At 35.6% G+C, this 27015-nt stretch overlaps 1 long non-coding RNA gene across 1 annotated transcript in view; it reads right to left on the reverse strand.

Annotated features, from left to right (window-relative positions):
* Positions 1-1032: 1032 nt before the first annotated feature.
* Positions 1033-27015, reverse strand: part of LOC129397164 (uncharacterized) — a 48722-nt gene continuing 22739 nt past the window's right edge. Inside the window, exon 3 of the long non-coding RNA XR_008624354.2 lies at positions 1033-8074. This is a non-coding gene — a long non-coding RNA (uncharacterized LOC129397164). The remainder of the gene's footprint in view (positions 8075-27015) is intronic.

Consider the following 27015-nt stretch of genomic DNA (forward strand, 5'->3'; position numbering starts at 1 on the left):
GCTGATTGTTTAAATATAACCATCTTTAAAAATTAAGTTACATAAACTACACTTAAATAGATTATATTGAAGCCAAAGGAAAGAAATACAAAAAGTGTTATTATCTTTTAATTACCTTAATATATTTTTTCTGTTATCAATCCTCGACATTATTTATAGCTGTTTTCTGTATATGATGAAAACACTATATAATGGCATATGCTACTGCATATCTTTTTGCAACTCTGCTTTCGGGGATGTCACTTTAGAAGCTTAAAATCTGCCATGACAGAAATATTTACTCTATGGAATGCTGAGGACATTAGGGCTGATATCTGATTCCTGGGTGATAGCTTTCAAATATATATAGAAAATTTTTCAAATAATTTAGATTTTCAAAAAATTTAGATTTTCAAAAAATCTAACATTTTTTGAGGTCACACTCACTATAATATTTTAAATTCACAATTATATTATAAAACACATCAATATCTCTCATAAACATACACCTAGAAATCTTTAAGATATTATTAGCAAATCAAATCAAGCTAAATTTTAACCCAAAAATGCGATTTTGAATTACCATTCAAATATCAATGAATATAATTTATCATACTCACAGAAGAAAATAGACAACAAATTATTATCTCAATAGATACAGAAATAGCACTGGACAAAATTCAACACTCATTTGTTATAAGACCCTTTAGAAACTAGATATAGAAGGCCACTTCCTTAGCCTGAAAGAGCATTTATTGAAAAACAAAACAAAACAAAACTATGCTATCATACTTCACAGGGTCAGATGAAATGCTTTCTCCTTAAGATTAGGAACAAGCCAAGAAGGTCCACTCTTACCACTCCTATTCAGCGTTCAATTGGAGGTCTTAGCTAGTGCAACAAGATAAGTAAAAAATAAACAATATGAAATCGGAGAATAAGTATTGCTGTCTTTATTCATAGATAACTTAATGGTACACATAGAAAATCCTAAAGAAACTATAAAAAAATTGTTATTAGAACTAATAAGTGAGTTTAGTAAGATCTCAGGACATTAGACTATTATGCAAAACTCAATTTTTATTTTATATAATTACATCAAACAACTGGAAATTGAAATAAAATAATCACTTTAAATACTATCCAAAGGCTTGAAATACATAGAGATAAATGTAAATAAGTTTTGTTCAATGAAAACTACAAAATTCTTGCTGGGGAGGTTGAGGCAGGAGAATGGCCTGAACCCGGGAGGCGGAGCATGCAGTGAGCCGAGATCACGCCACTGCACTCCAGCCTGGGTAACAGAGCAAGACTCCGTCTCAAAAAAAAAGAGAAAACTACAAAATTCTGCAGAGAGAAATCAAGAAAGACCTAATTAAATGAAAATATATACCATATTCATAAATGGAAAGACAATATGTTTATAACCCATGCAAATACGGTCAATCAATTACCAACAAATCTGCTCAAACAATTCAATAGGATACATAGTTTTTTCAACAAATTGGATACCCACACTGAAGAAAAATAAACTTTGACTATTCCCTCATACCTCTACAAAACTTAAAATGTAATCTAAAACAAAATATAATGATGAAGGTTATAAAACACTTCTCAAAAAAAAGAAAATCTTTCAAAGTTGGAGTAGACAAATATTTCTTAAAATAGAAAAATCATGAATCATGAAAGAAAAAAATATTTAGACCTCATTAAACTAAAAAAGTTCTACTTTACAAAAGAAGCCCTTAAGAAAATGAAAATATTTATAATTAATTTAGTTGACAAATTCAATTAAAAATACATAAGAAACTCTTTCATTCTTAAAAATACCAAACTGCCCAATTAAACTGAGCAAAAGATTGGATTAAACACTTCACCAAAGATGATATGATATATGTATGGCCAATGAGCCATACTGTAACAGATATGTATGGTCATACTGTAACAGATGTGTAGATCCTAAATCCTTATTAGAATGGCTGTATTTAAAAATACTGATGATACTAAGTGTTGATGAAAATGTGGAGCAACCAGGACTCCCATATATTTCTGGTGAGAATAAAAATGTTGAAACCACTTTGGAAGAAAGTTTGGTATGTTCTAAAACAGCTAAATATATAGGATACCTATAATCCACCACTTGTACCCATTGGTAAAACTGTGTCCTCCTCTTATGAAAATGACCACATGCTTTCACACCTTTACACAGAAGCTTTGAGTATTATAATAGCCCTAAGACAGGAATCAACTCAAATGCCCATCAGGAGGGGAATGAACAAATTGTGGTATATCTATACAATGGATTATTATTCAGAAATAAATATAAACACATCACTGATAGATGCAGAAACATGGATGAATTTCAAAAACATATGCTGGTCAAAAGAAGCCAGACATAAAAGAGCACACACACTGTATGATTCAATGTATGGGGAACTGTAGAAAAGGTATCAAATCTCCAGTAACAGAAAATAGGTCAGTGGTTTCCTGGAGTTAGATGTATGAGTGGAGGTTCGAAAGGGACAAAATGAACGTATTTTGTAAAAGAAATATTCTACATCTTTATTGTGGTGGTGGTTGCACAGGTGTTTACATTTATCAATTCTCAAAAAATACACTTAAAAGGGAACACTTTATTGCATGTTAATTATACCTCAATAAAATTGACTAAAAAAAGTTAATTAGTATCTGTAATTTCTTCCTCAACGAAGACAGTATTATTTGCATCCCCATCCCCCTTTTTTAAATTTTCTTCATTGTTCAGCTTTATGGAAATGATTTGGAAATTCTTTCCTAGATAGTAAAACTGTTTTCATGTTATGCCTATCCTTATTTAAAACTGACAATTAATAATTGTGACATTGTATTTGTTCATTTTAATACTGCTGTAAAGAACTTCCCTGAGACTGAGTGATTTACAAAGGAAAGAGGTTTAATTCACTCACAATTCCACGTGGCTGGGGAGGCCTCAGAAAACTTACAGTCATGGAAGAAGGAAAGCAGCCACCTTCTTCACAAAGTGGCAGGAGAGAGAAGAGCAGGGGAAACCACCACTTATAAAACCATCAGGTCTTGTGAGAACTCACTCACTATATCATGAGAACAGCATGAGGCAAACCACCCCCATGATCCAATCACCTCCCACCAGGTCCCTCCCTAACACATGGGGATTACAACTGAAGATGAGATTTCGGTGGGGACACAGAGTCAAATCATATCAGACATTAAATATTCTTTAGAGTTAATTATAACTTATATTGATTGATATCTGGCTGTTATTGTCCCTTGCAGTCTGAATCTACATTATTATTTCAGTTTTAAGTAATATCAAGTAGTATCAGTTCAACTTTTCAGCACCCCTATTTATTTTGTTTCATGACTGTGTTGTTTTATATTTTATTTTTCTTGTGTGCTTGAGGTTCATATCAGCATACATTTGCTTTATGTTTGTAATGAATCGTTGAATCTTTCTAGGGACATACATTTAATTATTTTATTTCCTACATTACATCTGTTTTCTTAGGATATATTTTCTGTCATGGTTCAGCCTGATTACTCTTAATTCTATTGTTTGTTTTATAATTTTAAAAACATTTTCCCCAAATTATAGTTGTTCTTACTCATCTATTTTGTGGATATTTGTAATAAGGATCGAAAGTGATCACTACTATCCATTGCAGTGGCTTCCTCAATAAAACTAAATATTTACTGTCTAAGATAGGTAAATACAAAATTTCATTAACAGCTCCCAAGCCATGATATACATATGGGGAAGGATGCATCTGGATGCCTGCCTTGTGGCTTTAATAGTCCCTTGCTCAGGAAGCATGAGCAAATTACCAGATGGGGTACTCTTGTTCTGAGAGCCAGTCTTAGGGCTTTTGCTTAGGTTAAAGGCTGAATTCCTTGAGAAAGGGCCAAATGGTGTTGTTTGAGATAAAAAGTATGCATATTCACTAAAACAAATATTGTGCTTCTAGAAGCATATCTTCCAAAAATACTATAGGTATACAACGATGTATGTTCAAGAGTGTATACTGCATCATTAATTTAATAATATGTATCTAGAGACAATCTATAATTTATTATAAAAGGTTAAATTATCAAGATTACATATTTAAATATGTATATGTTCTTAAACTTAGGTATATCTAGTGAATAAGAATGTCTATTATAGCTTTCTGAGTGCAGAAAACCAATTGTAAAATAGTATGTCTATTATATAATTTTGTAGAAAATATTTATAAAAACAATTTTGAATTTCATATGTAATATATAGGTACAATATCAAAAGATACAGATATTATACTCATTCTCTCCCTATATATATATTATATACACACACACACACACACACACATATACATTCTCCTATATTCTACCTAACTCTTTATAGTTCTTGAAAATACAAACCAAACTAGTTTTTTGTGGTTACATCATTTACATGACAGGGGGTATAAGTGGGGAATCTGCTACTTAAATTATACACATATTTATGTTGCTTATTTTCCCAAATGAATATGTCTTTTAGTAATTAAGAAATTATTTTAAAAGACAAAAATGGTATTTTTAAACTCTACTAATAACTTGGGGAAATTAGTAAAATTTTACTCTCAATTTCTTTTTAGAATTTGTTCCTTATAATTTTAGACTTAGATTAATATCAATTATTATATTTTGCATTGTATTTTTTCTTTCAAAAATATTTCTGACTCCTGCATTACATTTTGTAGTTAGTTATAGTAGCATGAATTACTTTTTGACTCATAATCATTGCAATACTGATTTCAGTGTTCAGAATCGTAACATTTAAGAAAAATCCAATATCCTATTTCCCTTTCATGACTTTCTAATCTTGATTCATCACTCAATTGCCTGAAATAGGTCTCCAATAAGTCTTAAATAATTTTTTCCCAAGAAGTAAAATGGATGCTAAATTTATCCTCCCCAAATGTCTGAGAATGAATTTTTTTCACCTATTAATAGAAACTTGAAATGTTATTCAAATTTTAATCACAAATATTTCCCCAAAGATTGCTGTAGACTTTAAAGTGCAGGGCCTCATGTTGTTCAATAATGTGAAGGAGAAGTCTCAGGCAAGACTTAATTTTGTTTATCTGTATGTAACCTATTTTTTTTTAGCTTGGATGTTTGGAGATGTTTATAAACTGTAATTTAAACTTTAGCTATAATAATGCTTCTAAGCATGAAGTGTTTCCTGTCTAAAAAACCATTCTTTTCTCTTTTTAAAAACATTTTGATTATTGCTTCTGATATATATTTTTCCTAGTCTTTCTCTCTCTCTCTCTCCCAAAAATATTAGTTTCCATGTTTGTGTCATTTTTTTTCCATCAACTTCTGTCATAAATTTTTATATCCCTATTATTCCAAAAAAAAACACGTTTAAAGTTTGCTTCCTACATAGTAAGCCAGTTTTCTGCTTTAATATCCACAGTCCAGATTTTAATTTAACTATTGTTAATTTTAGTTTACCGATTATCTTTTCTTATGTTACTCATCTCATGTTTTACCTTATCTTACTTTCTTTACAACTCAGTATGATTCTTATATGACTCTCTGTTCTCCTGATTGACATAAATCACGTATTCCTGCCTATTGTTTCAATACCAAATAGTAGCCTAACACTTTTTGCGGGTTCTGAAATTGGAAGTGCTAGAATCATACTCAGTATTTTTCTAACAGTTGATATATACAACTTTCTTAATTACCACTTATATTTAAATATCACTAAAATCCCATTCTCAATCTATGCCTGTAGAACAGATTTTAAGCATGTCTCTGCTGGACTGAGTTAGGTTTGTCTCCAGCATTCATCGCATGATTCACTGACATGAAACCAGTTAAGTTCAAATAACCTACAATTATCAGTATTTCCCACCAACAAACATCCTCCTGTCACCGCTCCTATCCACAGTGCTAAATTTATTGTGGTTATACCTCAAAGATAAAATAGATTTCCATCAGCATCTCCCTATTTCTTGCCTTTTTGTTTTCTGGGGATTTACTTTCTGAATTGTAGGGGAAATTTAAACATGAAAAATTAGAAACAATAATTTATGTCGAAATAAGATACCTATGGAGCAAAGCTTTCTTAGGGCAGGGCTATCTGCTTCCAAGACAAGCAATGATAGAGGGAGAAATTATATTTCTCTTTTTCATCAGGCCTATAGGATCCTTGTTTTAGCACCATATGCATAATGGCAAATTGTGCTGTTTCATACAACTACATAGATTTTGTGGGTAGTAAAATATTCTCCCAACTTTTGGCAATAGCTTACTTAACTTTTTTTATTAAAGTTTTGTGACTTTTTATCTTTTTTAGGCATTTATGGATCTTTATTGGGATTTCGGGAGAGGCTACATTAGGAATTTCTAGTCAGTTCTCCTGTACTATAGTCTACTCTTCCCTCATATTAATTACTCTGAGCAATCTTTCAGAAATATTTCCAAGGCAAAGTGATTTGAAAGGAATGAAGTCAATAAAAACCTTTCTTCTTCTCTGTCCAAAATGACATAATCAAATAATTTTCATGAGCTCTCTTTTATAACAGTGAAAATCTACAAGGCTTTGAATACTAGGCATCAAGGTATGAAATTACATTATTAAAGTTTTCCAGTATTTTTCAACCTCTAAGAATATACTTAAATTAAAATGCCTACTTTTAATATACTGTGACTTGAAGAAAACTCTGTTGATACACATGAACTGTATAGTATATTTTTAAATTAAACATATGATTAAAATAAAATGTGAATCACATTAGACTCTTGAAAAATGTTATTTCTATATCCTTTGCTGCAAAATTCTATTATATTCACAAATGATAACTAAATGCCTCAAATAAATAACTTAAATACTCCAATGAAAGAACTGATAAAAGAATAATTCATCTACATGTAGATTTAATGACATAAAATGACCATTCTTAAAATGGGTGTTGTATTTCATATAAATGACCGCTACTCAAGTATGATAGCTAACAGAATTTTGGAGAGTAATTATGAAATAAATAATCATGCTTATTTATGGTACGCATATATACATTATATGTAAAGAGCTTTGGTCTCCTGCTTCCTGATTATATGGGCTCACATTATCTGAGTTCAAATAACCCACAATTATCAGTATGTATCTCTGAATCTTGTTTCCTTCATGGTAAAATAGTAGTAATAATAATAACGACACCAAATTACCTGGGTTATGTTGAGTAATAAATGAGACAATGTAAATGCTCTATAAATGGCAAATCCTCAAGCATATATACACTAAATTTTATCTGTGCAGTTACAGTGAATCATGTGATTAGTGCCTGAATCAACAATATCATTTTTAACTATGAAGGACAGTCTATATAGATATAATTGTATATATATTTATTATGGACCATTGCAATTGTTGATAGTTCTTAAGCTGCTCAAATGGTGCCAAATGCCCAGTTAGTAAACCAAGTAAACTCAGTTTCTGACTTAAATGGACTGTGAATGAAGGTATAAAGAATGGTTTCACTTACACATTTAAATAATTGCAGGACTTCAGTTGGATGGGAAATACTTTGGCCTCATTAATAAGGACTGGTTCAGATTACATTATGAAAGAATTCCTGAAACACTAGTTTAATTTTGTTTTTTCCCAAGCACATATTACCATGGTCTGCTGAAGAGTAATCATGCTCTGGAAGGCTTAAACAAGAAGGCTAAAATACAGATAGGAAAGAGCAGGATTGGTGTTCCTTGAATTACTCCTGCCGCCTTTAGCCCTCTAATCTTTGAAGCTGTGAGCATTTAATCATCTATAGGCTCAGCTTTGCTGTAGACTGTGCAAACAATCTCTGCCGTGGTCGGGGATAATCAGCCACCCTGTTCCAGTCCATCAGTGGTTGAGCTCCTGGTCAGGAAGGCTGCTAGTTCTGCTTGGGACCGAGGCTCTCCATCCAGAATCTGGGAGATAGTAACTACTTCTTACCCCATCTCCATTCCAAATGCTTGCTCAAGATCTTTCAGCCTGAACACTTGTGCCCATTGAGCATCTGCCAGCCTGTCCTTCTAGTGCCATAGTCTGCTGGATTAGAGCCACCTGGAGATATGAAAGAAAAGAGATTAAATCAGCAGACTGGGGGAAAGAGTTTTTCCACAGGTCTTCCTTTGTATATGTGAGTCATGGAAATGTTTCTGTATATGAATCTGTGCCTATGACTTTCTAAAAGAACCAGTGATAATACGACAAGTATTTTGTTTCAGTAGTACTTACGTCATCTGCTAATCACTGAAATGACAAATTGGTTTTTGTCTAATATCAGATTATTTTAGGTGCCGTGAAGCCTCAACAACAGGTGTTCTGTGTGTAGATATACATATGTGTGTTTGTGTGTTATTTATGGGTATTTATTTATTCATTCTTGTTGTATAATGGAAAGAATGTGAAAACTACAGTCAGCCTGCCTTAAATATAAATGTTGGCTTCATTGTTATTTAGCAGTTTTTCTTTGGGCCTCTCAGAGAATCAATCTTCTCACCTTTAAAATCAGTATAATGCTATCTGCCTTTGAGGGTAGTTGTGAAGATGAAAGGAAGTGATGTAAAGCTCCTGGCATAGTGATGAGCTCACAGAAAGTGGTCAATATATGCAAACTGTGGCCCATCTCTTCATGACAATAAAAATGATCAGTGCATGAACAGGGCCTAAGGAAGGATATGTAAGAAGACTCATGTCTTGTCACAAAGAAAGGAGTATACGCCAGTATTAATCAGAGGTTTCAAATATGGTCTGTGAATATACATGAAAAAATATGCAAAATTCACTAAAGAAACCTATATTCCACACTATCGTCTTTCAAAATATCATCAAAAAAGAGAAGTTCTGGTGTTTGTAAAGGGTAGGGCATGGATTGGGGGTGGGGGATAGACTCAGTTATTTCTAGGAAAAGGCAAAACTTCTCTGACTATTTAAGCTGAGATGTGTTTAGGATATTTTTCAGAGTAACTAGTGTGACTTTTTTCAAAAAAGAAATCTTCATTGGCTTATATCTGTGTAATGTACCTAGAAGAGCAATCTTTTGCTCAGACTAAAACCTGGTAATCTTCTTGTGTTCTTTGGTGAAAATACTTGAAACATTTTTCTCTCTATCGTTGGACTCAGGGCTCTGCTGTTGTGTGCTACTAAAATAAAGGCCATGGGGCCAAGTCTCCCTGGTCTGCTCTTTTTCAATAAAAATAAACACAGGTCTGTGACTTGAGGCCCCAAACATGTCTGACCAGAATGTTTCACATCAGCTGCCAAAAAAGTTCTCCATGACTTGAAGTCAGCCGGTAAGGAGATCATGTCCAAACAATTACTCTCACTCTGTGAGAAAAGCAGAGACCATAAAGACTTTTTGTCATGAAGGTGCTAGCCAAGTAACTAAAAGTGAGGACATTCCGATGTTTTCCCAGTGGAGAGGCAGCCAGGCCCCTCAGCAGCTTCAGGCATTGCTGGCCCGGACTGGAATACCAAGAACTGCCAGTGTCTGTTTATCAAAACCTTTCTTCAGAACATGTTTGTGCAAAGCAAATTGCATTAGATAATCCTCACAGCAACTCAGAGGGGTTGATAGATTAAGCCTTTAATATTTCACAAATAGAGGTAAATGATGTACCTAAGGTCACTTAAGCAATACAAACTCAGTTGAGTCTCAAAATGTGTTCTCGGCTTACATAGTTAATCACTCTCTGTGGGAAGAGTAAATACCTGTGGAAAGAAGTGAGGAGGAGGGAGATACAAAATATAAAGCTCTCCCCATATCTAACACAGTGGGTAAGAGGATACATTGATGTTGATAAAGATTTTACATATTATTTAACAAGCATTTCTGGAGTTCATGCAATATTTAAGGAATTGGTCTTAGCACACGATAACACACCTTGCTGTCAGGATGCATACAGTTTAGTCAAAGGAAATAAGACATTTGTAATACAATTTAAAAATGGAGGACATGACATATGTTAAGAATAGGATGAACTGAGGACCCCACAGCCAAAATCTTCCTGGGACTCCCGAGAATGAGAGAGGGGTTTGAGTGAGCAGCAATATTGAAACTTCATTGGTGGAGTCCATATCTGAGTTAGACTTTCATTAATGCATGGACTGAATTCAAATCTTCAGCTTAAGAGAAAAACCAAAAGCATAAGAGCTGTATTATCAACAAAAAGGTAAAAAGAGAGCCATTCATTGGGTAATATGATTAGACAAGGAAGATAAAAATGATGGGCCAGGGCAGAGCTTTAAGAGGGTTGATTTGGAGGGACAGAAGTTGAAGAAGTTACATGATACCAAACATAACCTGTGCCATATTTGGGAGTAATTATACAAATAATAGATGTAAAATTATGTATATATAATTATACCTCTTATAATTATTTGATATTATAATATTTTAGTTTTATTGCAAAATTATTATTCTCAGTGTCTTTTTTCAAATAACTTCTTTTCATGATGTGTTGCTTTACTTGTGTATACCATACATGAATTCTCTTTCTATTTGACATGGAAAAATAATTTTTCAAAATGTAATCATGGAGTACAAAATAACATATTTAAAGCCTTAATTCATAGATTAAAATAATATTATATTCACATATAAATATATATACATAGGTGAAATTAATGATTTGGCCAAATTTGACATATTTAATAGTTTTTTACTTTGCAGATTCAGAGTATGTTGAATGGTTGAATTATTTATTGCAAGTTGATTCACACATCTGTGCAAAATTAATGCATGGAAATAACTTGAATTTAATTAGTCCACAGTGTAACCAGAAATATTGGAATGACCATTATATTCTTTCCTCATAGGAAAGTTATCTTTTATTTTTCTTCTTTTTCTCTAAGTCATTTTACTTGTAGTAAGTTACTTATTACAGGACTGATGGGTAGGAACATATTTAGAAAGGACATTTTCATAAGTAATTCCCATTTATGAGATATTTTCATATGAATATATTTTAAACTGATATAGTGGTGTCTATATAAATAGAAATAAAAAGAAATGCAGAATAATAGTCATTAGATAATTTGTGCTCCAAATCAAAATCACAAACTCAAAGGTGACATTTAAGCTTTAAACATCTAGTAATTTTATTTCTTCAATTTAATTTTCATATGTGGATTTAAGACAGCAAAAAAGCTAAAATATCATCTAAATACTTTTATTTAAAAAAAAACGGGATTATCAAGCTCAAGGAGGGATCAAAGTAACTTGTTTTCTCAATGAAGTGTGCATTAGTTGGTACAATTTTCATCTTCTCCCTAATGAGAGTAATGGAAAAATGTGGTCCTGACAAATTATGCTAAATTCCCAATGACTTGGGATGCCCCCTGACTGGCTGAATATTTTTCAAAAAACTTTTCTATTTTTTTAATTATACTTTAAGTTCTGAGATACACGTGCAGAACGTGCAGGTTTGTTACACAGGTATACATATGCCATGGTGGTTTGCTGCACCCATCAACCCACCATCTACATTAAGTATTTCTCCTAATGCTATCTTTTCCCTAGCCGCCCACCCCCCAGTAGGCCCCAGTGTGTGATGCTCCCCTCCCTGTGTCCATGTTTTCTCATTGTTCAACTCCCACTTATGCGTGAGAACATGTGGTGTTTGGTTTTCTGTTCCTGTGTTAATTTGCCGAGAATGATGGTTTCCAGCTTCATTCATGGCCCTGCAAAGGATATGAACTCATCCTTTTTAATGGCTGCATAGTATTCCATGGTGTATATGTGCCACATTTTCTTTATCCAGACTATCATTGATGGGAATTTGGGTTGGTTCCAAGTCTTTGCTATAGTGAACAGTGCTGCAATAAACATACATGTGCATGTGTCCTTTCAGTCAAATGATTTATAATCCTTTGGGTATATACCCAGTAATGGAATTGCTGGGTCAAATGGTATTTCTGGTTCAAGATCCTTGAGCAATTGCCACACCATCTTCCACAAAGGTTGAACTAATTTACACTCCCACCAACAATGTAAAAGCATTCCTATTTCTCCACATCCTCTCCAGCATCTGTTGTTTCCTGACATTTTAATGATCACCATTCTAATTGGCGTGAGATGGTATCTCATTGTGGTTTTGATTTGCATTTATCTAATGACCAGTGATGATGAACTTTTTTTCATATGTTTGTTGGCTACATAAATGTCTTTTTTTGAGAAGTGCCTGTTCATATCCTTCACCCACTTTTTGATGGGGTTGTTTTTTTTTCTTGTAAATTTGTTTAAGTTCTTTGTAGATTCCGGATATTAGCCCTTTGTCAGATAGGTAGCTTTCAAAAATTTTCTCCCATTCTGTAGGTTGCCTGTTCACTCTGATGATAGTTTCTTTTGCTGTGCAGAAGCTCTTTAGTTTAATTAGATTCCATTTGTCAATTTTGGCTTTTGTTGCCATTGCTTTTGGTGTTTTAGTCATGATCTTTGCCCATGCCTGTGTCCTGAAGTATTGGCTAGGTTTTCTTCTAGGGTTTTTATGGTTTTAGGTCTTACATTTAAGTCTTAAATCCATCTTGAGTTAATTCTGTATATGGTGTAAAGAAGGGGTCCAGTTTCAGTTTTATGCGTATGGCTAGCCAGTTTTCCCAACACCAATTATTAAATAAGGAATCCTTTCCCCATTGCTTGTTGTCAGGTTTGGCAAAGATCAGATGGTTGTAGATGTGTGGCATTATTTCTGAGGGCTCTGTTCTGTTCCATTGATCTATATATCTGTTTTGGTAACAGTACCATGCTGTTTTGGTTATTGTAACCTTGTAGTATAGTTTGAAGTCAGGTAGCATGATGCCTCCAGCTTTGTTCTTTTGCTTAAGATTGTCTTGGCCATATGGGCTCTTTTTTGGTTCCATATGAAATTTAAAGTAGTTTTTTCTACTTCTGTGAAGAAAGTCAATGGTAGCTTGATGGGGATAGCATTAAATCTACAAATTACTTTGGACAGTATGGCCATTTTCATGATATTGATTCTTCCTATCCATGAGCATGGAATGTTTTCCCCTTGTTTGTGTTCTGTCTTATTTCCTTGAGCAGTGGTTTGTAGTTCTCTTTGAACAGGTCCTTCACATACCTTGTAAGTTGTATCCCTAGGTATTTTATTCTCTTTGTAGCAATTGTGAATGGGAGTTCACTTATGATTTGGCTCTCTGTTTGTCTATTATTGGTGTATAGGAATGTTTGTGATTTTTGCACATTGATTTTGTATCCTGAGACTACTGAAGTCGCTTATCAGCTTAAGGAGATTTGGGGCTGAGATGGTGGGGTTTTCTTTTTTAATTTTTGAGACAGAGTCTCACTCTGTCACCAGGCTGGAGTGCAGTGGCATGATCTCAGCTCACTGCAACCTCCGTCTTCCGGGTTCAAGCGATTCTCCTGTCTCAGCCTCCCCAGTAGCTGGAACTACAGGTGTGTGCCACCATGCTCAGCTAATTTTTGTATTTTTAGTAGAGACACGGTTTCACCATTTTGCCCAGGATGATCTCAATCTCTGGACCTCGTGATCCGCCCACCTTGGCTTCCCAAAGTGCTGGGATTACAGGCGTAAGCCACTGTGCCCGGCCGACAATGGGGTTTTCTAAATATACAATCATGTCATCTGCAAACAGAGATAATTTGGCTTCCTCTCTTCCTATTTGGATACCCTTTATTTCTTTCTCTTGCCTGATTGCCCTGGCCAGAACTTCCAATACGATGTTGAATAGGAGTGGTGAGAGAGGGCATCCTTGTCTTGTGCCGGTTTTCAAAGGGAATGCTTCCAGTTTTTGCCCATTCAGTATGATGTTGGCTGTGGGTATGTCATAAATAGCTCTTATTATTTTATAATACATAATATAATTTATTATACATAATAGCTCTTATTATACATTCAATACCTAGTTTATTGAGAGTTTTTAGCATGAAGGGGTGTCAGAACATGGGTTAAAATTTCCAGTAATACATTATTTGTAAGATACAGGTTGGCATCATTAAAATCAGTTAATTTAATATTTATTGGTTTATTGAGATTTTGGTTAATGTATTCAGACATATAGACAGTGTGAGATTTATGGGTGGACCAAATAGGCTTCATGATTATGGCTTGTTCCTCTGGCCATAGACTGTTATGGCTGATCACTCAATTTGGGCCGATTTCATATTCTCTCTTAATTTAATACTGTCCTTCGGAATTGCCCAAACAATCCATACTTCCAGGCTTCTAGTTCACCACCCTTTTGTGTCTTTTCAGTCAATTGGGAAATGTATACACCTGGTCTGTTCCCACATTTGTTTTTATGCTAGAGAAATAGGGCCATTCATGGCAAATCAACGCTATTATAGACTGTTATAAAAGTTTCTTTGCAAATAGCTGTTTAACACCACAAAGAAGTTAGGTTAAAATTGTTTCAAAGTCTAAAATTAGTTACATTTTAAGCTAACTGCATATGCTTTTATTGTCTCTGATCTAAAATATAATCCCAGGTGGTTGGGAAAAGCATGCAAATTACAGAAAGCTAATTTGCTCCAACAGCGATGCCTCCCATGCAGTTGGGAGGTCTATTAGAAATAGTGTATTCTCTGTTATTTGCATATTAATAGCACCTGCTGAAATACTTTGGGATTTACTCCCACTGCCAGTAGAGGGACAGAACTAAAATATATAAAATTTCTTTCATTTCACTATGTTAGGCTATGGAGCATGCAGCATAGACTAAGAATAATGAATTAATAGCAGGAACTAGTGTGTTCATATTGCATGTGATATCTGAATATATTTTTCTTCATGATAAACTATCACTTGTTTAAGAGACTGAAAACAAGGTGACTTCAAGCCTTCTGACAAAAAAAAAAAAAAAAAGTATCTCCCTCTCCTTGAGGAAAACGAAGCAAGCCCTTAAAAATGCACTGAATAAGAATAGAGTTCCTCATACTGCTCTCTGAGCAACTATAAATTTTAACAAAGGAAAAACAGATACCCTTATTTTTAAAAAATGTGCAAAGACCCAGATTCTCAAGATAATCCAAACTGCCAAATGTTGTTCATTTGCAAGCAATTAAATAATGTATATCCAGTAGCAACTTAAAGATTTTCTTCAAAATAGACTTTTTTTCTTTTGATCATGAATTTCCTTTTCTTCCAATTCAAAATGTAAAGAAGTCTTAGAGGTATCTAGGGTTTATGGCATTTTGAAAGAAAGACTACTTTCTTCTTTTCTTTAGAGAAGATAAAAATAATGGGATTTTTGTTTGTTTGTGATTTTTGTCTCTAAATCTCATTTTTAGAACATAGGACCACCAGAAAAATATGCTGTACTATGAAGATAGCCACCAAAACTGATCTAAGCAAGCACACCCCACTTTCCAACTTCTATGTCTTTCCCCTGTTATTACATCTCAGTGGAATATCCTTCACTTCCTGTCCACTTGTTACAACTATAACTCAAGCCCAATCTTAAAATTTGGCTTGGAACAAATTACTGGATAATTTAGACAAAAGTGAAATACTAGGGAGGTGTTCACAGAAATGCATGACTGAAAGGATATGGAGATTTTCAAAGTGTGACATTAGATCTCGCACATAGAACAAATTCCTTTATTTTGCATCCATGTAATAATAAGAATAAATGAACATTTACATGTGCCTGCACTGTTTTAAACTAAAGATAATAATATATTTAATCTTTACTGCAACCCTATGTGGTAGATATCATTATTATACTTTTTCTCTATTTACAAGTGAGGAAACAGAACAGAGAGATTGTGTGCATAAAAAGTCACAGTTACTAAAGGGGGCAGCAAGAATTCAAAACTAGAATGGCTAACTTCCTTCATTCTCTTTAACTTATCCAAATAGGACAATTTCGCTTTACTAGTCAACACCTATTTGTTGTTGTTTTGATGTACAAATATTCTGGATATAGTATTTCCCATACTGTCATGGAGGCACTCTGTTTTAGAAACTTACTAGAATTATTTCTGTGACCTTCCCAGGCAATATGAATATCCAAAGAGAGTTTTTCTTCATATCGCTTTAGAACTAAACCTTGTGAGTGGTTAGTTACAATGTACTTATACTCACTTTAAGCCATTCACCTGTGATTAGCACCAGCCCTAACGTAGGAAGAAGGGAGACTCAACACAGATAATGATGACAGCCTGACACTCCACTTGTTTGAAGATCACTCTTTAATCAAAATTGTCTCTCAAAAAAAAAGTCTCAAACTAACTGGAAATCGACAAAGGTCTTTGATCTCCCCAAATCTCTGTTCTTGTTCTCAATTAATGTAATAGAATCTTTCACTCAGACACTGACTAGTCCTTAGTGTCACAATTTTGTTTTTAACAGTACTGGTGTTCTGGTTTCCAAGCTGAAAGCAGACAGAAGTAACAGGGTAGCTGAGCTATGATGGGAAGATTAGCTGGGATAAATACTAGCAGCTGTTGTAATTAATGGCCACATTTCACTGTCTCTACCAACATAAGCTTATATTTGAGTCAGTTGGGATGTTCTTTGTCAGTGTATAACCTACCATGAAGTCAGTCAGGGACTCAGGTCCCCTCTACCTTAAGTCTCCACCATCTTCTAAAGTACTAGTTTCTTCTGCTGGATTTTCTGTATACAACAGGCTTACAGGAAAAAGAGGGAGTGTGATGCATCTCCAGAAGGGCATAGGATTAGTAGAGGTCTAGAGGTGGCATTCCTCACATCAGCCCACATCCCATTCTGCAAGGTTCAGCCAGTGGCCTGCCCTAGTTGCAAGGGATGCTGGGAAATAGGTTCTAATTCTGTGAACAGGAAGAAAAGGAAACATGGTGCACATACCCTTCTCTGCCGATGGTACTTTTGAAGAGGTGCTGGTGATAACAAAAGACATAACTGCTGACCCTAAAGCAGGGGTCAATAAGATCATTCTCTAAAGAGCTCCATATGATCTCTGGATCTGTATGAAATATTCTTGTTGCTGTTGTAGCAACTCTTTAAAAATGTAAAAACTAGCTCAAGTGCCTTATAAAACTGGCTACTGGTCAGATATGGCCCAAGGGCTGCAGTTTTGACCCTTGCTTTCAGGAAGGCAGGTTGGTTTATGTTTCTTGTTAATACAGTGATGGATGTCAACTGTGCTCATAAGAATAACACAATTTCAAAGTTGAGATAGTCTTTGAGAATCCCCTAAAACATGTCTTATATCATTGGTGGGAAGACTAAGACCCAGTAAACTACAGTCACCCAATGAAACCAGTTTTATCTTTTTGCAAAGAAGATAAGTGTTAATATTGCAAGCTGATGCTTTGGGTCAAGAGTTTATTGAAGTGAAAGCTTTACAGAGGGAAAACAGATAATTTTCTGTACTCATGGGGGGAATTAATAGTATTATAACCATGCATGTTATGCCAATCTCCCTAACTTGTGAATAATTGAGAGTTGACTGTACAATTCCTTAGCCATTTGGAGGGAAAAATGATAAAGATTGGCACCACAAAAAGAGTATCAGTTGAACCAAAAATTAAGGCCAAAAAAATGGAAAATCCTAGAAATATTTGGCTTTCTTCAATAAGGTTGATAGAAATGGAAGAAAATATAAAAAGCAAGTTCAGTGATTTGGGTAAATACAAATGAAACATCCACATTTGAAAAAGAAACACAATAAAATAAACTATTTGCAGCACATAAAATGAAGGGTTACTTTATGCAGCACATGAAATGGTCAAAGAAATTAAAGAAGAAAATATAAGCAAACATGTAAACTAAGTATATTAATCAACAATTCATCATGCATAAAAATGATATGTAATCAATGAAGATGTGAAGAAATATCCAGTTTCCCTAGTTTTCATAGAATCAAATGTTGATATAAACAGTCTCACAATTCAGCTGATCAGCATTAATGAAATTCCAAAGGCTCTTTCTTAGTCTGTTGCTAAACAAAAATACTGACAAACAACAGAAATTTATTTCTTGCAATTCTGGAGGCTGGGAAGTCCGAGATCAAGGTGCCAGTAAATTTGGTGCCTGATGAGGGCCAATTCTTCATAGATGGTTCCTTTTCTCTCACATGGTAGAAGGGCCAAACAAGCTTCCTCACACCTTTTTTATCAGAGCTCTCATTCCATTCATGAGGGCTTCATCTCAGTGATCTCATCACCCCCTAAAGGTCTCACCTCTTAATATTATTGCATTGGTGATTAGGTCTCAACATATGAATTGGTGGGTGGGGGGACATTAAGACGGTAGCATGCTATCACACCAGTTGGGACTCAAGCAACTCACCACAACTTTTTCTTCACTTTGCACAGATTTCACATGCACTCCCTTCAGTAATAACCCCAAATCCCCTTTTCTTCAATCTTTAATTCCCACTCTTCTCCCAATGTATGTTTTTGCCTCCAATTTCATCACAGAAACTGTGGTTCAGTTTCTGTGATGAGATTGGAGGCAAAAACATACATTGGGAGAAGAGTAGGAACCTCATTCCTCAGTTTTTTTTCCTCCTCTCCAAACCACAGGGACTGGAGGTAGGACTGTATTTCTCCCTGTGCCCCTCTCTCTTCCTCAGGAGTCTCTCCTGCCCTGGCAGGAGGAAGACTGCTGCTATAAGAATCATCTCTTTGCATCTACCAGTAGGATGTGGAAATTGATCTCTGGGATTTGATCATGTTCTTAGCACATACTTGACGGAAGGGACCTCTAGTAGCTTCTCTCTAGATGTAGCTAGCAACATATTCTGGAGCAAGCTTTTTGCCTTCTGTTTCTCTTTAGCTGGATTGATAGACAGACGGACAGACGGATGGACGGATAGATCGATCGATTGATCGATCAATAGATAGACACATACATTTCTGATTAAGGGGTTCAATCTTCATGGTGCGTATGCTCAACTAACCTATGAATTTATCAAGCCTGAAGACTGGTAGGAACTTCAGAGTTCATTTAGTGCAGTTCTTCTCAAATTTAGTATGCGTTAAAATCTTCTGGAGCTGGATAAATAAACTGTGGTACATCCAGACAGTGGAATATTATTCATGGCAAAAAAGAAATGAGCTCTCAAACCATGAAAAGCCTTGGAGGAAACTTAAATGCATACTAACAAGTGAAAGAAGCCAGTCTGAAAAGTCTACACTGTATGATTCTAACTACGTGACATTCTGAAAAGGCAAAATTATGGAAGGTAGTAAAAAGATCCATAGTTTTCAGGGGCTAGGGGAGAGGAAGGGAGAATAGGAGAGGGACAGAGCATCTTTCGTGCAGTAAAACTATTCTGTATGATACTACAATGGTGGATGCACATCATTATAAATTTATCCAAATCCATAGAAAATGGAATGTCAAGAGTGAACCCTAATATAAACTATGGACTTGGGGGATAATGTGTTTATGTAGGTTAATCAATTGGAACAAACATAACACTCTGGGGGGGATGTTGATAATAGCGGAGGCTATGCATGTGTAGGGGCAGGGAGTATATGGAAAATTTCCATACCTTCTGTTCAATTTTGCTGTGAACTTAAAACTGCTCTAAAAAATAAAATCTATTAAAAAATTATCTGGGGAACTTGTTAAAATTACAAATTCCTGGAGCCTATCCCAGATATAGTAAATCAGAATCTCTGGGGATGAATCCCTTGAACCTTTTTTCAGAGCAAATTCCCTGTGTACTCCTGGGACAGGTGATTCTCAGACCTCTCTTTGAGCAATTCTGATCCAGACATTTGTATGTGACAGTGATGTCCACAGACATTTCTGGGATTTGCCAAGATAACTCAGCTAGCAAGGGTCAATGACAAGACCAAGTGTAAAGGTACTAGCTACTGATTCTCCCACAATACAGCCCTACTTCTTGGAATTATTTTCATCTCTCACCTTTGGCTTTTAAACTCTCAACTTTTGTGTGTGTGTTGGTTTTCCCTGTCCTGTGTATAATTCTGCCCCCTCTTCGAGTATTAGCAATTTTTAATGTGTAGAGGAAAGGTAACATTTCAGGGTTTTAAGGGTCTCCTATTTCTGGGGGCCACTAAGCATGTCTGCACTGGACCACCCTTACCAGCACATTCAAGAGCACCTAGAAAATGGGCCTCATTAGTGACAGATGTCTTGCCCAGAGAATGACTGTGCCTGGAGAATCAGGCTTTCCCAGGCTGGCACATTTCTATCAGGCATCCATAAGAAGCTGGTAATCTTTATTTATTGTCTGCAGTTCATGGCAGCCAGTATTTTACCACCTGCACATCTAAAAAAGAACGGGAAGAAAAGCACACCAATATTCTCAAAATGTTTATATTCAAGGAGTGTGTATTTCAGAGAGAGAGGTCGTGATGTGTGTATTTTTATTGTGTGTGAAAGAATCCTTAGTGGCGGTGCAGCTGGAAAAATAATGGAAGCACAGGGTACTGTCTTTTGTGACAAAGTTTCCTCTGGTAAGTTACAATTATAACGTAGAAAATGATACCTTAGATGGCAACTAATTTGTGAATCCTGGGAAATGCTGTTCAGTGATTCCTCATCAGGACAGCAGAACCTGATCTGTAAAAATTTGGGGCTCAGCAGGAGGCTGTTTGCAAAGAGTGATTTGCATTTCAATTGTAAGTCCAGCACAACCTTTAAATCTTGGCTGCCTCACTATCACAATGGAATTCTTTTTTTTTTTTCTTTTCTTTTCTTTTTCCTTCATGGTGTACTTAAAAAAGAAAAAGGAATGTTACCATACATCAATTCCACAACCACATACAATAAGACAAAGGTGGCTCTAAAGAAAAAGCATGGTGATGATGGTTAGATTTTCTCCCAATGAGCAATTATATCAAATTTTTTCAATTGCAGGGGAAATATCATTCCCTGTAAAGGAGCTGCCCCACACCATTCCTTGTCCCACAAGCACCCACATCTCTTTCCTCTTTTTTCCTACAAAATTCCGAACAGGCAGTGTAGCTTCCCTGTGATTTTATTTCACTTGATGAAGAAAAAAGTAAAATGCATAAATCAAAGCAATAAACTCAAATTCATTATTTATTAGGATTGGTTTTCTTTCAGTTAAGTCATGGGTGGACTACTGAGGGTTCCTCTCAGTCCCCCAGCTATGCCTTTGCATTTGACTCAGTAGTCCAATATGAGGTTCTTAATGTTTCTATTTCTTTAAATTGTTTGAATTAGCTCTCCTCTAAATTATGGGCTGTTTTAGCTCCCGTTGGTGACTCACCATAACAAAAAGGGATGGTTCTGCCCAAAATTCTGTGCCCCGTTACATACAAGAATGTGACGTTCTCTTATCAGGAATAGGGGGTCACCAGGGAAGGGTGGGGTAGAAGTCATCCCTCTAAGGTGTATTTATTATTTTAGAAGTTTGTTTTATCTTTAAACTTCGTACAACATTCCTCTATCATTTTCGAGCATTTAAACTATGTATGAGCTATAAATCCATCTCCCAGGCCCCACCTCTAGGTTGCCAATGGCCTTAGATTGCCCAATCTGACAAGCTTTGGGTTCTCAGTGCACATCTGACTTCCTCAACTTCTCAGCTGATACCTCAGCTGATCACTCACCCTTTCTTAAATACTTTCATTTTCCACTTTTAGGACTAAGTCTCTATCTTTCCACGGACGCTTGAGCTCCTTATTTCTTTGCACACTCCTTCTCTGCTGATTTCTAAATGCATGAGTTGTGAGCCAGTCTTTAGACCTTTTGTCTTCGTATCTATGCCCCCTGCCTGAGCCCTCATATCCAGCCTGCTAGCTTTATGTATCCTCTGTACTCTCGTGGATCCCAAGCATCCATCTTCCAGATCTCCACCCTCTTTCCAGATCTCCAGTGGAATCACTCTCTAGTCCAAACCCCTCAACTTCCTCATGTATATGCTTCTTTTCTAGTTTTCTTCAGTACAGCAGTTGGTTTCACTATTTACCCAGTATCTGGTATCAGGGTGAGGGGAGGGTGAGAGTACGGAGAATACGTAAATTTCTCCTTTATTCCTCTCCCCTTTCATTATGTCCCACATCTAACTCAACGGTAGGTCCTGTTCCTCTGGAATAGCATCTGTGCTGTCAAAGTCATGTACCTCCTCGCCCTGTCTCATTCTGCTTCTTACTGCTTGCGAAATACATCAAACTCAACCCTGCCTCAGGGCCTCTGCACTCACCTAGCACTTTTCCTGGAATTCTCTTCCTCTGGATGGCCATATTGTGTTCACAGGCTCTGTCCAAATGTGACCTTCAAAGAGAGGATTTCTAAGAATACCATACTTAACATAGTAGCAGTCCCTCCACTTGCCTGTCCCTTAACACTCTTACCCTGGTTTATTCTGCATTGCATGTATCGCAAGCAGAAATTATATATTTACATATTTGTTTATTGTCCAGTTCACATGTGGAATGTCGTGCTTATGCTTATAAGTTTCTACTGTTTTGTACTAAGATCCTAGCATATGGTATAGCTTCTGACACAAAACAGGGGTTCAATAAATATTCATTCAATGTTAAATAAACTTTAGTATGATTTTAGTTTCTGACATCTCTTACCTCATAAGGTCTTTGGAATAACCTGAATTTCCTGCCAACTGATCATTAGAATTTTGCATTTGCAAGCTAATTTAAGAAATTTTTAATAACATTTACCTTAAATCTTCGTAATAATTAATAGCAATTATTTAAACTTAAATCCAAAGTTTACTTGCTGCTTCTACTCTACACCATGAGTTCTATATTCTCACGTTTATATTTCAACTATTTTAGTTTTCTCTTTCAAATGGAGTAGCTGGTTTCATATTTGTTTTTGCAGAATATCACAATTTTTTAATTCAATTAAGATATAATTATTTTATTACAGATAATATTTAATATATAGCACCTGGAACAAACAAACTGAATTCTGAGTTACATCCCTTTGCAGAAGTGCTGATGCCCTCAGAAACCACTGAAGTTATAGGGTTGTCTGCTCTATGCTGTGGGCTCCCCGCCTCTCCCCAGTTCTAGCTGTATGTTTTCAGCATTTCTGTCTCCTCCCTTGTTATCCAGCTCTCTGTCATGTCCCCCATACTTCTCATTTGCTGCTGCTAAAGTACTGAGTGGGAGCTAGGCAACTATAAACAACGTTTATTAAATTTGTGCCCAGAGTAAAAGTTAACAAGCTAAGATTGAGACTCTGGTCAAATTTGAGTGAAGAAACTTTAGGTTTCTTACCTTTGTTTTGCTTAATTGCTATTTCTTGATTATCTTCTGGACGTCTGGGCGACAGTGCATAAGCAAGGTATTTTTGTGTACATATTTACTAGTACAGGTTCATCCTCTGTAATTAGAACACTGAATTGTTATGAGCCTAAATTTGTATTCCTGGGCACCCTGAGGAAGACAGCTGTCCATCTGCCCTTGCTCCCAGGTGTTCAGTCTCACTGGCTCATGATTGAACCTTGCCCGCTGCTCAGAAGACACAAACCGGGCTCTTAAAGAAAAAAAAAAAAAATGCCTCTCTTTTTTTTTCACATGTAGTAATGTGAGACATATAATGTTAGAAAAAGATTTCAATTAACATCTTCTGTCTAGAAGACAGACATTAAAATCTCTTTCCATATCTTCCCACAAAAGAAAAATGCCACCCGCAATAAGACCACATATCTTCGGCTGCAGCCGGTGAGAGCAGGAGAGTCCACATCTCCGTGAGGGCAGTGCCCTGATTCTTGGGTGTCACAGTTTCCACTTGAGCCTCTACTCAAGTGGAAAAGCCCTCAGGGCACCGATCTTGTCCCTCTTCTGATAAATTCTACTTATTATACTGTGCTGTGTACACTCTCAGAGCTAGATAAATGAAGAGTAATAATAACTGTTATTTTTCCACCAAGTGTTATCAAATCAGAAATCTGACACCTAGTAATTTAATATATATGTTTTTTCCACATACCTTTATTGCTGTTTGGCTAGATAGAAAAATATGAGGAAATTGGAAACCAACTGTAAATATTTCCACAGCCTTAATGGCAAAGGCTTTTTCTTTTCTTTATTACCTTGCTCCACTTATCCCATCCTCTATTTTTCAGAGCTATATTCCCTCTCTCTTGCTCCTTTCAATGTTCCCTCACCCAGGAAGCCTCTCCCAATTCATGACCCATTTCCACATGCTTCCCTCACTCCACATTCCCTCAGTGGTTACCCTGCTTTGTAGGGATATTAGTGCAGCCTCTTTAATGTTGTTTATTGTTGAACTGGTCCAGAGGATAGAACCCAGCTGACCCGGGTTTGAATCACCTCTGCCTCTTAAAACCAGTAAGGCTAGGCAAATTGCTTAAGATCTATCAGCCTGGTTTTCTTATCTGTAAAGTAAAAATGACAATAATACCCACCTCATTGTGCACATATTAAGAAGAGTAAATTGTATGGTGAAAACATTCTTGTTCTTAAATATATTTCCCATTCCTTTGTCTCTATAATTGGTAATAAAGATTTTTTGGAGTGTACATGTTGTCCTGACACAACTAAGATCTGAAGTTTCTGAGGGCAGAATGTATCATGAATTTCAAATTGCAAAACAACAAACGTGTACAAGAATCTCCTAAGTGTACGGCACTATCATAGACCTGGAAGGCACAGGTGGTTGTTGAGGGGAGGGAGGAGTGAGGAAGGAAAAAAAAAAGAAAGAAAAGGAAACAAGATAAAATACAACCATTTGCACTCTGAAAGCTTCTTGTGTACCTGAGTTATAAACAATGCACAAAGTCAAATGATAGCACACATAATTTAAATAATCAAAATAACAACAGAAGCAATGACTAAAAAAAGGGAGGTGCTTCCCATTAAATTGCTCAGAAAGTAATTGTAATCAGAGGGCAGAAGACAACCAGGACCCCTCAGCCAGAGGTGGTCAGGGCAGGTTTTTAGCAGGTGGCAAGGTCACTGGGAAGTCTTTGCAGTAGATTTGGTAGACAATGGGCAGAAGGGGCAGCCATTCATGATGCATTGATTTATGATTGACATAGTACAGAATCTAAAAACATTCCAAAGTAAATATAATCAAATGCAAGTTGAGAAGAAAGTCCCCTGGGATTTCAGGAATCAGTTTTGACATTTTGGACAGTGCCTCACTTCCCTTTCACTTATTTCATGCAAAATTCTCAGCTCATATATTCTAGCATTTCTGTCCGCATCTTCCATCAGGTCCAAATCATAGGCTCATGGAGAGGACTTGCAATTAATAGTACCCAGTAAGTGCTGATACTTCACTTGTCTGAAGTGCCAACTCAGATCGACTGAGTAGCAATCCAATGGTCGATCGCTCAGCAATCGATTTGAGTGACTAAAATACTGTCAATTATTTCCTGCATATAAATAGTCTTACAAAAATGCATGCAGTGCCCCACAAACGTCTAGTTCCAGGCCTGAAATCCGGGAGTTATAAATGAAGGAATACATCATAACATAGTGGGCTATTCTTGCCAGTTCTTTCATCAAGTGAGAGTTTTTGATTCCAGCAGCCAGACTAACTGCTTTGTAGCTACTTTATTTTTGAAGACAGGCAGTCAGGACTCTGTGCTTTGGCTACTTGGGATAATAAATAAAGCACGCAGATAAATGTGTTTATTTGGACATGTAATTTAGTTTCTATATAACTTTTTTTTTAATGACACACATGCTGATTCCTAGTCATCAGCCCTAGGCGCCAGTAAAATCAGATTAAAAGCATTAGTAACATAGTTAATTCCATTTATAATATGCCTACACTAGAGGTGCAAACATTAAAATAAGGAAAATCTATAAACTGGAATTAAAGATATTTTCTGGAACCCCTCTTAAGAAATCTTTGAAAGAAAGACATAAGATTTTACATAAATACTCTCAAGGAGCCCTTTATTTGCCATGCGATATTTGTAATTCCAATTAAAATTTGCCTTGGTCACTTGAGTCTTCATCTTTTGTACTTCAGGTTGATTCAGATGGCTTTGTATTAAGGAATGGGCATCATTTAGTGATGCTCTGCTAGTTGTAATATTGCCTTCTATAATCTTGCCTAATAATCACTATCAGCAAATCAATTTTTCCTTTTTATTCAAATTCTATTATCCACTCCCTTTTGACCTATAGTTCTTGGGACAGCCCATGTATTATTTTTTTCTGAAATCCTCAGCATATTACATGCAGCATAATGGGATAAAAGCCCTAGCATTAAATCCAATCAATAGCTCCCACAGGTAGATATCTATTTCATCCCCCTCTTTAATGTGCTGTCCTTTGTACATGAAGATGTCGCTATCGACCTACAATTCATCTGGCATCTGGTGTGGGTTCTGGACTTTGTCCACTGGTAGGGGTGTATTTAGACTAAGTCATCCTCATTCCTTCCCCAGCTTACCTCTCCGTACTCACTGTCCCATTTGACAAACAGGTAGGCTAGGGCCATAGAATGACATAAAGCCACCTGACCATGAATCAAAACTATAACAATCATTTTACTTGCTTCCTCTCAGCCACAAAGCTATTAAAGTAAATTATGCATTTTAACTCATCCCATTTTCTTGTCTTCTACTACCTGGTAATTCACTAATATCAACAATGAAAGCCCTTCAAAGAAGAGTATGCTACTTCATTTATTTTTCATTAGTTAAAAATTTTTAAATAAAATTATAAAAGTAAATATGAATACATAAAACGTGTTTGTAATTTAAAAATTTCAAATACACAGAAATTCATAAGGTGGAAGTCCCCTTGCTATCTTTCTTAGTCCAATCCTCTATTCCGTAGGTTTCTGAAAGCATTTACATATGCAGTTACACACATCTGTATAGAGGTGTGTATGTAAACTATATATATCCAAATGTATCAATATGAAAAATTAATAAAATGTATATTGTTTGAATAATTTATTTAATATTTCCTGAAGATTTTTTATTTTAGAATACATAGAGATACTGTCTTAATTTAACAGTTGCATATGTTTTGTGATAAGGGTTAACCACAATTAATTCAATCATACACTTCGGGCATAACAAATTATATTAAAAGTTAGTGGCCTCAAATAATGAGAATTCTTTATTAGCTCATAGTT

This window comes from Pan paniscus, chromosome 12, assembly GCF_029289425.2.
Source record: "Pan paniscus chromosome 12, NHGRI_mPanPan1-v2.0_pri, whole genome shotgun sequence".
NCBI lineage: Eukaryota > Metazoa > Chordata > Mammalia > Primates > Hominidae > Pan > Pan paniscus.